This window comes from Delphinapterus leucas, chromosome 3 (assembly GCF_059928025.1).
Source record: "Delphinapterus leucas isolate spDelLeu-1000000601 "Yukka" chromosome 3, BTC_Dleu_Yukka2, whole genome shotgun sequence".
NCBI classification, from domain to species: domain Eukaryota; kingdom Metazoa; phylum Chordata; class Mammalia; order Artiodactyla; family Monodontidae; genus Delphinapterus; species Delphinapterus leucas.
Window position 1 is genome coordinate 138,905,062 of NC_143131.1, and position 16,742 is coordinate 138,921,803.

The 16,742-nt window shown below is 36.9% G+C and overlaps 1 long non-coding RNA gene across 1 annotated transcript in view; it reads left to right on the forward strand.

Moving 5' to 3' along the window:
• Positions 1 to 16,742, forward strand: part of LOC111185548 (uncharacterized) — a 519,315-nt gene that overhangs the window by 87,205 nt on the left and 415,368 nt on the right. The window lies entirely within an intron of this gene.

The window sequence follows — 16,742 nt, forward strand, 5'->3', positions numbered from 1 at the left end:
CAAAAATTAAATTGTCTTATTAGTGTATTCAAATCCTATATGCCTAAAACTTTCAAGGTTTATTTATACATTATTCACCAACTGTTTACTGAGTGTATGCTGTGTACTGGCATTGAACTAGGCATCTCTACCTTTAGTGCTCAGCTCATAAGAAGACAGAATCGCTGCTTTCACGGAGTTTACATTGTAACAGGGAATCTGACAAGTAAATATTCAGTTATAGTACCATGTGATAAACTTCTGTATCATCATTACATGGAAACCATCCCAAACCACTTTGGCTTCTCTGAACTTAGGGAGATTACTCATTGGCCACTTAATTACATTACTTACTTTTATCTGTTCACCTACCGATTTTTCTATTATGTGTTAATTTCATTTCCTCTATTGGATTGCAAATGATTTGAGGGCAGGAAATACTTTGTATACCACTGAATATACCCTATGGCCTCTAGTCCACAATGTTTCATATAAAAATCACAAATACCTGGCAGTTTGTAAGAGGGCTATATTTTACCTTTGGGAATCTTTCCTATGCACTACATAATTATTTCTCGGTCAACATAAAATACAGAAATGTAATAACAGAGAAGGTGAGATTTGTTTATACTCATTCTACATTGAGTGATGGATTTAAACATGCAAATTGAATTACTTATGCTATTTAAAGTATATTATGTATTACAAAATGTTATATTTCAGAATTCCCTGATACAAAATACACATAAATCTTAAAAATGAAGAACATCAATTAGAATTGAATTTCCTAACTACTGTGAAATTTATGCTAAAAATCAGAAGCCAAGAGTAAAATATTACAGTTGTTAGATTGTAAAATCAGAAGTTGATTTTTAAAAAATAAGCCTTTTGTTAATATAGTTGGACTTATGAGGCCCTAACTGGATAAAGCAGATTTTTCTGATAGAGTGATCTTTAAAAGTAAATGTAAATGACCAAAACTTTTCAGTATTCTCATCAATTAAATAATTTATTATTGCATTTTAATCTAACCCTGGCTTATTCCCAGATGTTGATTATAATATTTCCTGTTAAATTAAGTTTTCATAGGAACTTTTTTCTCTTTTAGTTTAATTTTTAAAAACCTCTTTATTGAGTTGTAATTGACATAGACTACACATATTTAAAGTGTAAAATTTGAGACATTTGGACATATGTATATATCAGTGAAGCCATCAGCACAATCAGGTTAATGAAAATATTCATCACTCAAAAGTTTCCTCATTTCCCTTTGTAATTCCTCTGGACTTTCTCCATCTCCCCTACCAAAGGCACCCATTAATCTGTTTTCTGTCCATGTAGTTTTGCATTTTTAAAGAATTTGATGTAAATGAAATCATACAGCATTTGATCTTTCCTGTCTGGTTTCTTTTCTCATAGTATAATTGTTTTAAGATTCATCCATGTTATAGTTTAACAGGAGTTCACTACTTTGTATTTGCTGAGTAGAAACACAACTGATTTTTGTGTATTGATCGTGTACCTACAGCTTTACTGAATTTGTTTACTAGTTCTAACAGGTTTTTTTGTGTGGGATCTTTAGGGTTTTCTATATATAATATCATGTCCACTGCAAGTAGAGAAAATTTTATTCCTTTCTTTCCGATTTAGTTTCCTTGTTTTTCCTTTTCCTACCTAATTGCTCTGGCTAGGACTTCCAGTGCTATGTTGAATTGTTTAGTGTTTAATGTATAGATCTTTTACATCTTTGGTCAGATTTATCCTTAAATATAATATTTCATACTTTTGATGCCATTGTAAATGGTATTTAAAAAAATTTGAAATTCTGATTATTTGTTGATAGAATAGAGAAATACAATTGGTTTTTATGTACTGATCTTTCATCCTGCACCTTAGTAAACTCATTTATTCTAGTAGCTTTTTGTAGCATTCATTGGATTTCCTATATAGACAATCATGTTTTGCTGTGAATAAAGATTTTTACATGTTCCTTTCTAATCTTTATACTTTGCTTTTCCTTCCCTGTTTGCACTGCCTAGAACCTCTAGTACAATGTTGAATAGAAATAGTGAGCGTGGACATCCTGTCTTAATCCTCATCTGAGGAGCACCATTTGGTTTTTCAACATTAAGTAACATAGGCTAGACGTAAGTTCCTTGTCAGATACATGATTTTTTCAAATATTTTCTCCCATTCTGTGGGTTGTCTTCATTCTTTGCATGGTATTATCTGTTGTAAAAATGTTTAAATTTGAGGTAATCCAATTAAATATTTTCCTTTGGTGACTTTATTATTCTTTTAATTCTATAGTGTCTATAGTAGTATCTCCCATCATTCATTATACTGTTTTCTCCCCAATACCCAAGCTATTTATCATTTATTCCATCATTCCTGATATTGTTAATTTGTATCTTCTTTCTTTTTTATATCATCTGCCTGATATTTATCAGTATCTTATATCAATACCTTGATAGATGTATTTATCAAGATCTGAAAAAGCCAAGTTTTAATTTTATTAGATTTAAAAAATTGTTTTCTACTTTTTTGGTATCTGCACTAATTTTTATTATTTCCTTTATGATTCTTACTTTGGGTTTTATATGCTGGTCTTTTTCATATGTTTTAAGGTGAAATCTGAGGTCTTTGATTTGAGATACTCTTTAGTGCTTTAGATTTTCCAAAAGTACTGCTTTAGAGATAGCCTGGAAATTTTTATATGCTGTGTTATTCACTGCAAAATACTTGCAAATTTCAATTTAGATTTGTGCTTTGACTCATGGGATATTTAGAAGTATGTTATTTAGTTTCTGAATATTTGGAGATTTTCTAGAGATCTTTCTCTTATTGATATCTATTAATATTATTATGGTCATAGAACATATTTTGTATGACTTGAGTAATTAAAAATTTATAACATTTTATGATGCAGAATGTGGTAAGTCTTTTGTGTGCGCTTGAAAAGAATGTGTATTCTTCTGTAGTTGGGTGGAGTGTTTTATTAATGTCAGTGAAGTCAAGTTGATTGTGGTAATTTTTATATCCTAACTGATTTGCTGTGTATTTGTTCTATCAATTGTTTAAAGAGTATTAAATCTCCAACTATAATTGTGGATTTATCTATTTCTCCTTGCAACTTACTTGTTTAAAAAATGTGTTATAACACTTTCTTCTTAAGTGCAAAATTATTTAGCACATCAGGTCTTCCTGATGAATCCATCTCTTTATTTTTTGAAGTAAACTTCTTTATCCTAGGTAGTAGTCTTTGTTCTGGTCTCAGTTTTATCCAATATTACAGAGTCACTGCAGCTTTCCTTTTTTTTTAAATTGTGGTAACATTTGTTTATAACACTATATAAGTTTCATGTGACCAACATTATTATATTTTGACTTCTGTATATACTACAGTACGTTCACCACCAAAAGTTTAGTTTTCATTCATCTCTATACAGTTGATCCCCCCTTTACCCATTTCACCTAAACTCCCTTTTGCCTTTGGTAACCACTACTCTGTTGTCTGTATCTATGTGTTTGTTTTTCTTTGGTTTGGTGTGTTCATTTATTTTGTGTGGTTGAATATTCCACTTATGAGTGAAATCATATGGTATTTGTCATTTCTGACTTATTTCACTTAGCGTAATACCATCATGGTCCATCCATGTTGTCACAAATGACAAGATTTCATCTATTTTTATGGCTGAGTAGTATTCCATTGTATGTATATGCCACATCTTCTTTCTCCATTCATCCACTGATGAACACCTAAGTGGTTTCCATGTCTTGGTTACTGTAAATAGTGCTGTGATGAATATAGGGGTGTGGTTATCTTTTCACCTTAGTGTTTTCCTATTATTTGAATAGGTAGCCTGAAATGGAATAACTGGATCATATGGTAGCTGTATTCTTAATTTTTTGAGGAATCTCCATACTTTTTTTTTCCCATAGTGGCTGCACTAATTTACATTCCCACTAACAATGTAAGAGGGTTCCGTTTCCTCTACACCCTCTCTTAACATATGTCATTTCTTGCTTTTTTGATAATAGCCATTCTAACAGATATGAGGTGATAGTTCATCATGGTTGTGATTTGCATTTCCCTAATAATTAGTGATGTCGAATATCTTTTCATGTGCCTTTTGGGCATTTGTATGTCTTCTTTGGATAAATGTCTGTTAAGATTTTCTTCTCATTTTTAATCAGGTTATTTTGTTGTTGTTGAGTTGTATGAGTTCTTTATATATTTTGGATTTTAATTCCTTACTGAATATATAATTTGCAAATATAGTTTTTTATTTGATAGGTTGTCTTTTCATTGTGTTGATTGTTTGCTGTGCAGAAGCTTTTTAGTTCAATGTAGTCCTATTTGTTTATTTTTGATTTTGTTTCCCTTGCCTGAGGAGACATATTCAGAAAGACTGCTAAGACCAATGTCAAAGAGCATACTGCCTCTGTTTTCCTCTAGAAGTTATATGGTTTCTGGTCTTACATTTAAGTCCTTAATACATCTTGAGTTGATTTTTGTGTATGGTATAAGGTAGTGGTCTAGTTTTATTCTTTTGATGAGGCGGTTCAGATTTCCCAGCACCATTTATTGAAGTCTGTCATTCTCCCATTTATGTTCTCTGCTCCTTTGCTATAAATTAATTGTTTGTATATGTGTGGATTTATTTCTGGGTTCTCAATTCTGTTCCATTGATCTGTGTCTATTTTTCTGACAATACCATGTCGTTTAATTATTTTGTAGTCTATTTTTTTAGTGTAGTTTTGATAGCTTTGTAGTACAGTTTGAAATCAGGGATTGTGGTAACTCCAGCTTTGTACATTTTTTTCAGGATTGCTTTGGCTACTGGGTCTTTTTTATTTCTATATAAATTTTAGGATTTTTAATTCTATTTCCATGAAAAATTTCATTGGAATTTTGATAGGGATTGAATGTGTATTTTACTTTAGGTAATATGGACATTTTAACAATGTTAATTCTTCCAGTCCATGAGCGTGGACTCTCTTACCTTTTCTTTGTGTCTTCTTCAGTTTATTTCAACAATGTCTTATAGTTTTCAGTATATAGTTCTTTCGCCTCCTTGCTTAAATTTATTCCTAGGTATTTTATTCTTTTTGTTGCAATTGTAAATGGGACTGTTTTCTTAATTTCTCTTTCTGCTAGCTTATTGTTAGCGTATAAAAATGCAACAAATTTTTGTGTATCAATTTTGTACCTTGCAACTATATTGTATTCATTTATTATTTCTAATAGTATTTTGGTAGAGTCTTTAGGGTTTTTAATATATATATATATAAAATCATGTCATCCACCAATTTCAATAGTAAAAGTTTTATTTCTTTCTTCCTTCCTTTTGCTCTGACTGAAACTTCCAATGCTGTATTGAATAAGAGTGGTGAGAGTGGCATCCTTGTCTTTTTCCTGATCTTTTTAGGGATAGCTTTCAGTTTTTTACTCTTGAGTGTGATGTTAGGTGTGGGTTTGTCACACACAGCCTTTATTATGTTAAGGTATTTTATATGTACTTTATTGAGAGTTTTTATCATAAATCGGTGTTGAATCTTATCAAATGCTTTTTCTGCATCTACTGAGATATTCATATGATTTTTATCCTTCACACCGTTAATGTGGTATATCATGTTGATTGATTTGTGAATGTTGAACCATCCCTGCATCCCTGTAATAAATCTTACTTGATCATGTATGTTTCTTCTAATGTATTGTTGTATTTGGTTTGTTAGTATTTTGTTGAGGATTTTTCCATCTACATTTATCAGAGATATTGGGCTGTAGTTTTCATTTTTTGTGTTGTCTTTGTGTGGTTTTAGTATCAGGGTAATGTTGGCCTTGTAAAATGAGTTAGAAACTGTTTCCTTCTTTTCAATTTTTTGGAAGCATTTGAAGGTACGTATTATATCTTCTTTCAGTGTTTGCTAGAATTCACCTATGAAGCTGTCTGGTCCTGGACTTTTTTTTCAGAGGTTTTTGATTACTTTTTCAGTCTTCTTATTAGTGATCAGTGTATTCACTTTTTCTCTTTCTTCATTATTCAGTCTTGGAAAGTTGTATGATTCTAAAATCTTATCCATTTCTTCTACATTGTCCAATTTGTTGATGTATAGGTATTCTTAGTATTCTCATATAATCATTTGTATTTCTGTGGTATCCATTTTAAGTTCATTTCTTTCATTTTTGATTTTATTTATCTGAGCTTTCTCTGTATTTTTCTTAGTGAGTCTAGCTAATGGTGTGTCAATTTTATCTTTTCAAAGAACCTGCTCTTATTTTTATTGATCTTTTATCTTTACAGTCTCTCTTTTATTTATTTCTGCTCTGATTGTATTATTTCCTTTCTTCTAACTTTGGGCTTCATTTGTTCTTCTTTTTCTAGTTCCTTTAGATGTAAGGATAGATTGTTTATTTGAGCTTTTTCTTGTCTCAAATGAACAAGTCTCAAATGAGATAGACCTATATTGCTATAAACTTACCTCTTAGTACCCTTTTTACTTTATCCCGTATATTTTGTATTTTCCATTTTCATTTGTCTTCAGGTATTTTTTTCTCTTTCTCCTTTAACTTCTTTGGTGACCCAGTAGTTGTTCAGTAGAATGTTGTTCAGTCTCCACATATTTGTGATTTTTCTAGCTTTCTTCTTGTAGTAGATTTCCAGTTTCATACCACTGTGGTTGGAAAAGACACTTGATACGTTTAAATCTCCTTTTTTTTTTTTTCTGTGGTACGCGGGCCTCTCACTGTTGTGGCCTCTCCCGTTTCGGAGCACAGGCTCCATACGCGCAGGCTCAGCGGCCATGGCTCATGGGCCCAGCCGCTCCGCGGCATGTGGGATCTTCCCAGACTGGGACACAAACCCGCATCCCCTGCATCGGCAGATGGACTCTCAACCACTGCGCCACCAGGGAAGCCCGATTTAAATCTTCTTAAATTTAATGAGACTTGAATCCCAGCATATGGTCTATCCTTGACAGAGTTCCACATGCACTTGAGAAAGTGTATTCTGCAGCATTTGGATGGAATGTTCTGTACATTCTATCAAACCTCTGTGGTCTAATGTTTCATTTAAGGCTGCTGTTTCCTTGTTGACTTTCTTTCTAGATGAGCCATCCCTTTATGTAAGTGTGGTGTTAAAGTGCCTTACTATTATTTTGTTGCTGTAAATTTTTCCCTTTTTGTCTGTTAATAATTGTTTTATATATGTTAGGTGCATATTTTAATCACTGTTATGTCTTCTTGATGAATTATCTCTTTTATTATTGTACACTATCCATCTTTGACTCTTGTTACCTGTTTTGGCTTGAAGTGTATTTTCTCTGATATGAATATGGCTACACCTGCTTTCTTTTGGTTGCTATTAGCTTAGAGTATTGTCTTCTATCCACTTTGAGCCTATGTTTGTCTTAAGAACTGAGATGAGTCTTCTGAGGCAGTGTATAGTTGGTTGTTATTTATTAATCAATCCAGCTACTCTGTCTTTTGATTGGAGAATTCTGTTCATTTACTAAATGTAAATGATTATTGATAAATGAAGACTTAGTATTGCCATTTTATTTTTTCTTTTCTGTTTATATCTCCATGTTTCTTTTTCCTTGTTTCTGTCTGCCAGTTTGGTTTGGTGGTTTTCTATGATGTTTTCCTCAGTTTCCCTTTTTTTTAATGTCTCTGCTCTAGATTTATGTTTTGTAGTTACCATCGGATTTGTATAAAATATCTCATAGATAAAATATTCCTTTTCCTGTCTATAGCATCTGATCTTCAGTTGCCTCTATGAATTCTATCCTTTTCCCTTCTCATTTTATGTTTTTTCAAATTATCCCTTTTTATGTTGTTTGTTACCAAATTGAAGTATAGTTATTTTTATTCCTTTAAAAAACCTAGTCTGATTTAGAGTTTCAGTTTTCTGATTCTGTCTATTTATCATCTTACTCAACATTTTGTGTACTTTTGCCTTTTTTGTTTCAGGTAGAAGAGCCGTAAGGCAAGTCTAGTATTGATGAACTCCCTCAACTCTTGTTTGTTTGGGAAAGCCTTTATTTCTCCTTCATATCTGAATGATAACTGTGCTGGAAAGAGTATGTGTTTTTTGTGGACAGTTTTATCTTTCAGTATTTTGAGAATGTTATTACACTCCCTTGTGACTTATAGAATTTCTGTTGAGAAATTTGCTGATAGCGTAATGGGGCTTACTTTGTAGTTTACCATCCTTTTTTTCTGTGGCTGCCTTTACAATTTTTTCTTTGTTGTTGACTTTTGGCAGTTTTCATATAATGTGTCTTGGAAAAGGTCTTTTTGCATTAAGGTTTCTTAATAGGTTTTCTCTTAACTTCATTGACCTGTAGATGCAGTTCCTCCAGGTATGGGAAGTTCTCAGCTATTATTTCTTTAAATAAACTCTCTATGTCCTTCTCCCTCTCTCCTCCTTCTAGGATACCCATTAGCCTTATGTTGCCCTTCCTAAAAGTGCTGGATAGATCTCTTAGGATATCCTCATTTCTTTTAGATCTTAATTCTCTCTCCTTTTCTACCAGGATCATTTCTAGATTTGTATCTTCAGGCTTGCTAATTCTCTCTTCCATATGGTCTACTCTATTTCCAGTGCTCTCTAATGTGTTATCTCATTTATTGCATCTTCAGCCTCAGAATTTCTGTTGGTTCTCTTTTAGATTTAAATCCCTTTGGTAAAGTTTTCCTTCTGTTTACTAATTTCATCCCTGAGCTCCTCAAACTGCCTTTCTGAGTTTTTTGTAGCTTGTGCATTTCTTCATGACAGCTATTTTGAATTCTCTGTTAGATCACTCTATTCCATGACTTTGGCTTTTGAATTGTCATTTTCTTTTTGTGATTTAGTGTTACTGTGGATTTTCGTGGCACTTCATGAGTTGTTCCTCTGCTGTTGCATTTGAAGTAGCAAACACTTCGCTTCTTTAGATAAAGCTTTTTTTACTTGATTGTAAAAATTCAAGGTTAGTATTTAGAGGCCCTTCTTTTGTTTTTCAGTAGGTGGCGCTATAGCACAAGTTTTTGGTTTCTCCTACCTGAGCTGCCTCTGGTTGTATCGCTCTTCGATAATCCGTTCTTTCCACCCTCCACTGCCTCTGCCAGAGTTCTTGCCCTGTGCCCTTACTGTTGCTTCTTGTGCCTTCGGGCTGGCTTCTGCCTTGCTGTAGCCAGTGTTGCTGCTGTTGCTGGTGCAGCTTCCTGGGGTGCCCAGATGGTGGGCGCCTGCACTGCCTCAGGGGTAGCCTAGGTCATGGACTCTGCCTCTACCATATCCAGGTTTGTTAGGTTCATGGGCACCGCCTCTTGGGTGTAGGGGCTGGAGTCGCAGGTGCCTTTGCAGCTAGAGGGATGGAGTGAGAGGCCATGCTGCCTCTCTTGCCCTGTTCTCAGCAGTGGAGTGTGCTGCTGCAGTCAGGGGACTAGAGTTGTATGCACGGCCTCCCCTGCTACTCCTGGGTTCTCAGGGGCCACAGGGTCACCCGTTGTGCTGGGGGAGGGGGATGGGATCCTCAGCATCGCCTCTGTTGTTGCCGCCTTCTGCTTCCTCTGTGTGTTCCATTCCACCCATCTTTAGATGTGCACATGTGTGGACTTCTCCAGTGTATGTTGGGCAGAAGAACCTTTATGATGTTATGGACGTTTTACTGGGTATATATTGAAGGGGACAGAGAAAGGGAGCAAAGTGTCTTATGATGCAGTGATGCTCATGTCACCCCCTCCACCTTATTTTTGATTACTGTTACCATGGTATGTGTCTATTTTATCACTGCTTTTAACCCATTAGTGCTTTAGATTTGAAGTGCATTTCCAAAAGAAGCACGTAATTGGATTTTGCTTTGTATCCAATCTGACAATATTTGTCTTTTAAGTGTTTAGAACATTTATATTTTCTGTGATGATCAATAAAATTTAAATCTACCATATTGCTATTTTCCCACATGTGCTTTCTTGCCTTTTCTCTCTCTTTTGTCCCCTGCCTTCTTTGGTAATAATTGGGTAGTGTTTATGATTCCCTCTTGTCTCCTTTGTTACTAGCTATGATTCTTTGCATGTTCTTCTAATGGTTGCTTTAGAATTTGTGGCATCCATATTTGACTCATCACAGTCTACCTTCAAGTAATATTATGCCACTTCACATGTCATGTAGGAACCTTACAATAGTATACTTTCATTTTTGACTCCCTGCCTTTGTGATATTTTTGTCATACTTTTAAGTATATTATAAACATCATACTACATTTTTTTTTTTTTTTTTTTTTTTTTGCGGTATGGGGGCCTCTCACTGTTGTGGCCTCTTCCATTGCGGAGCACAGGCTCCGGACGCGCAGGCTTAGCGGCCATGGCCCACGGGCCCAGCCGCTCCGCAGCATGTGAGATCTTCCCGGACCAGGGCACGAACCCGTGTCCCCTGCATCGGCAGGCGGACTCTCAACCACTGCGTCACCAGGGAAGCCCTAGACTTCATTCTTGGTGTTGCAAATTCTATACGTTTAAATGTATAATGGCATATATCCACCATTGCAGTATTATGAAAGTTTCAGGGTTTTTTTTTTCAACTCACCACCTTTGCTTTATTGCTAATAAGCACTTCAGACAGACTTAGAGATGTCTTCTTGGAGGAAAGAATCCAGCAACACCAAGAATCCAGAAGAGCCCAAGACTGTGAAACAGATGTGTTGGGCTGGAAAAATCCCCTTGACCACAAGAATGAGAAAATTGTGGTCGCTTTGTCTTCCACCCAGTCAGGGCCCAAAGCTCCTGCTATACCTTATCTTGAAGTGTCAGCAGGAGAATGGTTGCAGGTGCTCAGCCTGGGGCCCACCTATCTCTTACCTCAAATCTCCCCTGAGCAATGTGGACCCCAAGAACTCTTTATTGGGAGGATGAGGGGTGGAGGTCTGTCTTCAGTTTCTTCAGTCTGGCACTGGGCTCGTGGACCCTACCTAATTGGGGCCACGGAACTCTTGCCCTGTCTTATCCAGGGGCCCCAGGGTGACTTCTGCTGTTATTCTGGTAGGATCTATGTCAGGGAGTGGCTGGAATCCCTGCATCACCATCATCTTGATGTGGAATTGTTGCAGCTGGGAAGAAACAAAATTAACAAGCAGATTAAAAAGGCAGGGACCAAAGTTCAGTAAAAGGATTATGGCAACTAGAGGCTCAAGCAGGGGGTAAGAACCAGGTCACACTTGGTAACATCTCCTTAATTGCAGTCTAGATAGTCAGTGCTTGGGTTACCCTGTCCGAAGGAATGAAGCCATTTGGCGTGGTCACATGTTATTGACGTCCTTTTCTACTACCCCAGTGTTATTGATGTAGGTGCAACATGTCTTATTGATAACTGCACATACTCCTCGTTTGGCTAGGAGGAAGTCCAAGGCCAGTCTATTAGCCATCACTTTATTAGCCAAGGAACTTAGAGACAATGAGAGTCTGATGAGTGCGTTCCCTGTGGATTCACTCAGGACAGACAGGGCATCTGAAAGATTGTGGAACAACGCTTCGTGATAAACAAAGCCTCCCCAAGGGGCCACCAAACCAACCAACAGCAGCTCCATTTCCTGCTGAAAGGAGGCCAATTGCCCTTTTGCCCCAGCGGTGGGTGATGTTATAGATGGTAATACCTGTGTTTGTTTGGTTACTCAGTTGGCGTAGCGTTACATTGTCCTTTAAACAGAGCATTGTCTATACAAGGAAAGGCCACAGCTAATCCCAGGAAAGGGGAAGAGGGATTGGGGTTTTTTGAAGAGGGCATTCAGTTTATGTCTGGACCACAAAGAAGTAGATGTCCGGGAGGGGCACATGCCTGACATACTGTTGTGGAATTAAACTACTTCAGTAGAGGGTCTGCCCAAGGGGGTTCTGGTGCAGTTGGAGGACAGGATCCCACCATTGAATAAGGGTGTATGAGTCTTTCTGAAGGCTTTCGAGAGGCAAAAAACATGTATCACACGCAGGGCAGATGTGTGTCAGATGCTTGGCTCCAGGCCTGTCCAGGAGACACACATCCCACTGGCCGGCTGATCTTGGGGGCACCAATAGGTGGCATTGCCTATTTCGTCTTCGCAGTTAGAATTCGGGGTAATGGCGGTGATGCCAACAGCCGGTGCATTGCAGATTTTAGTTCCAGGCTTCTGGCAGGAGCAACAAGATGAGTTACTTATTAATGCGGTTGTCACTTGGCTTGGGGATCACCTTCTTGAAGAGGTATTTGAGATCTTGGGCAGGTTCACGGGAATAGCTGGGATGTGTGTCTTCAGGTTCCTTGAATCCAGGGATCCGAGTCAGGGCACCAAGGCCCCTAGACTGATGCTGGTTTACCTCAGGGTCTCCAGCCGGATCACCGACAGCCCTGTACAGAGAAGCAGATCTGGAGGTTCCGACTTCCTGACGGAACTGGGAGGAGGGGGAAACAGAAACGTGTCGAAGGCTGAGGACCAAGATGGGGCTCAGGCGGAGGCTGGATCTGGGCGCTCGGGCGCTAGGTTGGCTGGTGGGTTTGGGCCACGTCCCCAGCCCCTCCGGGCCTGGTTCCTCCGTTGACCGTGGCACACAGAACCACGGAGGACAACCTCTCCAATCTCGTACTTGATCCGGAAAGCAAAAGTTTCAATTTTTTTTTAGGAAAAACCTTCTGTGTCTCTTGCCTATTCATCCTTCCCTCCCCCAATCCCTGGCAACCACCAAAACCAGTTTTTTTTAGTCTCCATAGCTTTGCCTTTTCCCAACGTCATATATGGGAATCGTACAGTATGTAGCTTTTATAGACTGCTTCTTTCACCTAGTAATATGCATGTAAGGTCCTCCATGTCTTTCCATTGCTTGATGGCTCACTTCTTTTTAGCAGAATAATATTCTGTTGTCTGGATGTACCACAGTTCATCTGTTCATCTACTGAAAGACATATTGGTTGCTTTCCAATTTTGAATAAAGCTGCTATAAATATTTGTATGCAGCTTTTTGTGTGGACATAAGTTTTTGACTCCTTTGAGTATGATATTCTTCATATTCAGAGACTGTACGCATTATAGGAGATACCCTATCTTTCACCTTTGATCCTCCTTTTCCAGTCCTAGCCTGCTATCTTGCTGCTGGGGCCCTTGATTATTCTACTATCTCTTATCCAATGTTGATATTTATTAAATACTATTTAATACCATTTTAGGGTTGATTCATCTTCTCTTTGACTTACTGACTGGAAGTTTTGAACTGTAAGATACATAGTTTTCTGAAAGCCTATAACTTCTTAACTACAATTACCAACTTTTTTTTAGTCACTTGTTTTAATCCTTTAATTTCACCCTTTGGCATTTTCACAGCTCATCAGCACACTGCAAGTGAGGAATAATTTTGGTTAAATATATCTTTCTCTTTTTCTTCTTTGAGAAATGCTACTATGACAATGCATTTATTGTTTTAATGTCTTTAAAATCTCATAAAATATATTTGATTATATTCACCTATATTTGCCTAATAAGGGTCTCTTGTTCTAAAAAACTAGGTAAGTGTTTTGAGTATCAAATGTTAAGTTGGAGCAAACTCACATTATTGAACTGGATTTTTTAAACATGAGGAGTTTAAAATATGAGTTATATGGGTTTAGTTGTTGCATGTAATAAAATTTGGTCACGGTGTAGGCTAATTTTATTAACCATTCTAAATAAATGAGGAATTACATGAAAACAAGATTCAGGAAGTTTTGAGAGTATATTCATTTCACCAGTGTAGGAGAAATTCTTAAGGCTGACCTGATGGCAGAGTGTCCAGTTGGATAGAATGATTGTTGAAAATGCTGCCTTGAATAGAACTGTACTCATGCCATATGAGGTTGATAACCATCTTATTTTCCATCACTGTACGTCTTTGGTTGTCTGAAAGGTACTGTGCAAAATCCAAAATTTTATCACCTCTTACATCTCTGATGGTCAAGATTGATTACGAGTGATTTTTCAAATTCTTTTTTTCTGCTGCTTTGCTGAATTTATATACAATGTATGTGTAGTTTATGTGTAGGTTTCTAAAAAAAAATTAAAAACCCTTTTGCATACAGAAAATATTTTCTTGATTTATGATTGATAGATTAATATACTCCAACTAACTTCAAAGACTTGTGCTTTAAAAGCTTTTAAATGCAACCATTTCCTTAATCAGAGAATTATTTGGGTAAGTTTAGCATTGGGTTAGAGTAGAGGAATAGAAAAGAAATGTAAACGTGACATACTTTGGAAATTACCGGCAATGGCATTCTTGTCTCTCCCATTACCAATAGTTAATGTTTTGGGCACTTCAGATTGCCATATCTTTAATGAGAATTAGCTCCTACAGGGCCTAAATATCAAAGGGCTTGGTGACAGTAGTTTATTTTACCATCAGCAAGATAAGTAAATCTCAGCATTCCAGATGCCATAGAATTCCCATAGCCATTGCAGAGAGCTGACTATATTGACATCTGGTCACTTGGCAATTATAGCCTTTGCATGAGAAGTTGCTGTCCAAGGTGATTTCTTTCTCATGCATTCTAAATACCAGCAATACCAGGGCTGATGCAAAGTCCCTGTCAAATTCTCCAGACTCCTGATATATGACCATTTGTCAGTAGTTTCAAGCTAGCATTTTCAGTGTACTTCCAAACATCAAGCTTTTCTGTAGGGCTTCTGGAGCTGGAAAGGTGGCCTGGAGGGGAAGGGTTGGGGGAAGCTTACCACAGCCAACTGCTAAATTTGAAGGTTAAGTTTGCTTTAAATATTATTTTTGTAAGAAGGAAAATTGCCCATTAGTCTTATTCTATGATCCTTGGCCCCAAGAAAATTAGAAGAAGGAGAGCCTTTGTTAAATACACACAAGGGTATATTTCTGTCCTTTTGCATATAAACATTGGGAATAATTAATTGGGGTTTTCCCATAATATCTTACAAAGTCAAAAAACTAAAGGAGGGCTGATTATTTATTAGCTTGAAGTGTAATCACCTCGTGGCGTGAAAATTTCCTTGGGCAATTTTTGACAGCAGTGAGATGAATGGTTCAATGGTGTATACTAATTGTAATTTACACTTATGCCTTTGAATGCTGTCATAGAAATGATCTCATGTATTGGGGAGTCACACTAGATGTGTTCATAAATGAAAGACAGTTGATTAGATTTATTTAATATTGTTTTAGGAGTGAAAACAAAGGTCAGTAAATAAAACTTACAGAAATAATAGATGGAAGAATTTACCAGAAAATTGAGTTATTTTAAAAAAATGGAATTAGCTCCCTCTCTAGGTAGTGAATTCCCTGTTGCTAAATTGGATGGTCAGTATTGGGACAGGTAGCTTCTGATATCAATCTCATTTATTGAATATTTGCTATGTGTCTACATTGTAGTAATAAACTCAAAGGCTTCCTAGGACAGGTAAACCCAGGTTAAGGCCGTGAAGTGTGGTGTCTGGGGCAAATTGGAGAATGCCTTCTCTGCTTAAAGTCACTTAAATTCAAATAAAAAATAAAGTCCACTGTGCTGGCCAAACAAAAGATCTAACTAACCTACTGCATTTACTGTGGTAGGCTTATTCATATACAGGAGTTTTATTTTATCATTAAATTCAACACTACATTATTCTGGTTTTACAAACACAGGACCTGAGACTGGGTAATTTGGCTGTGCTCAAATAGCTATTCAGTGGAAGAACTAGAATCATGGTATCGTGGTTAATTCATTTTGTCTTCCTGATGACACAGACCTTAAGAAGTTAAACTGCTTCTCTAACATTCCCAGGTATTTTCTGAAAAAGCCCAAACTGGTACATGGTCCATTTTATTCCAAGTCAGTTTGGATTCTTTCACTGACATCTGTTGATGGCAGTGCCGTTTTTTAGATGATGACAACAGTAGGTACTTGGGAAGGGTTATCTGTATATAATTTCAGGCTTGGCACCATAAGGAAAATGAGAGAGGGTGACACAGACAGAAGCATTTATTTAACTATTTAAATAGTTGACTGTAGGTAAGGTATGGTGAGTGTAATGGGTTGAATAGTGTCCTCCCAAAGTTGATGTCCACTCAGGACCTCAGAATGGGTTTGGAAATACGGTCTTTGCAGTTATAATTAGTTAAGGATCTAGAGGTGAAATCATCTTGCAGTTAGAGTGGACCGAAACCCAGTGACTGTTGCCCTTATAAGAGCAGAGGACACGTAGAGAGACACTCAGGCACAGAGGAAGCAGAGACATAGAGAAGGAAGCCATGGTGGAGGCAGATACTAGGGTTAAATGATGCTACAAACCAAGGAGTACCGAGGAATGCCAGCAACCACCAGAATCTGGGATAGCGGCCTGGGGCAGACTGTTCCTTAGAGCGCCTGGCAGGAACCAACCCTGCAGTCATCTTGATTTCAGACTTCTAGACTCCATAACTGCAAATAACAAATTTCTGTTGTTTTAAGCCACAAAATTTGTGGCAGTTGGTTATAGCAGCTTCAGGAAATGAAAATGGTAATATACTCCAAAAAGTCTTCCTGTCCCTCAATGCCCACTCCCACGCACACATAAACATATGTGCTTTCCAGCTCTGGGTCCCTGGGTCCCTGGAAATATAACATCACTAGAGTTCTTTTTAAGTACATTATTAATAAATTCCTATCAAAATAAAAATATCTTACCTGGGAAGAGTAACATATCAAACCTTAACTTAATAGCAGAATTCTTTTAAAAAATGATGATTGTTTCTGATATCTTACTGTAGACCCCCTTATGCTGGTTCAGACAGTATT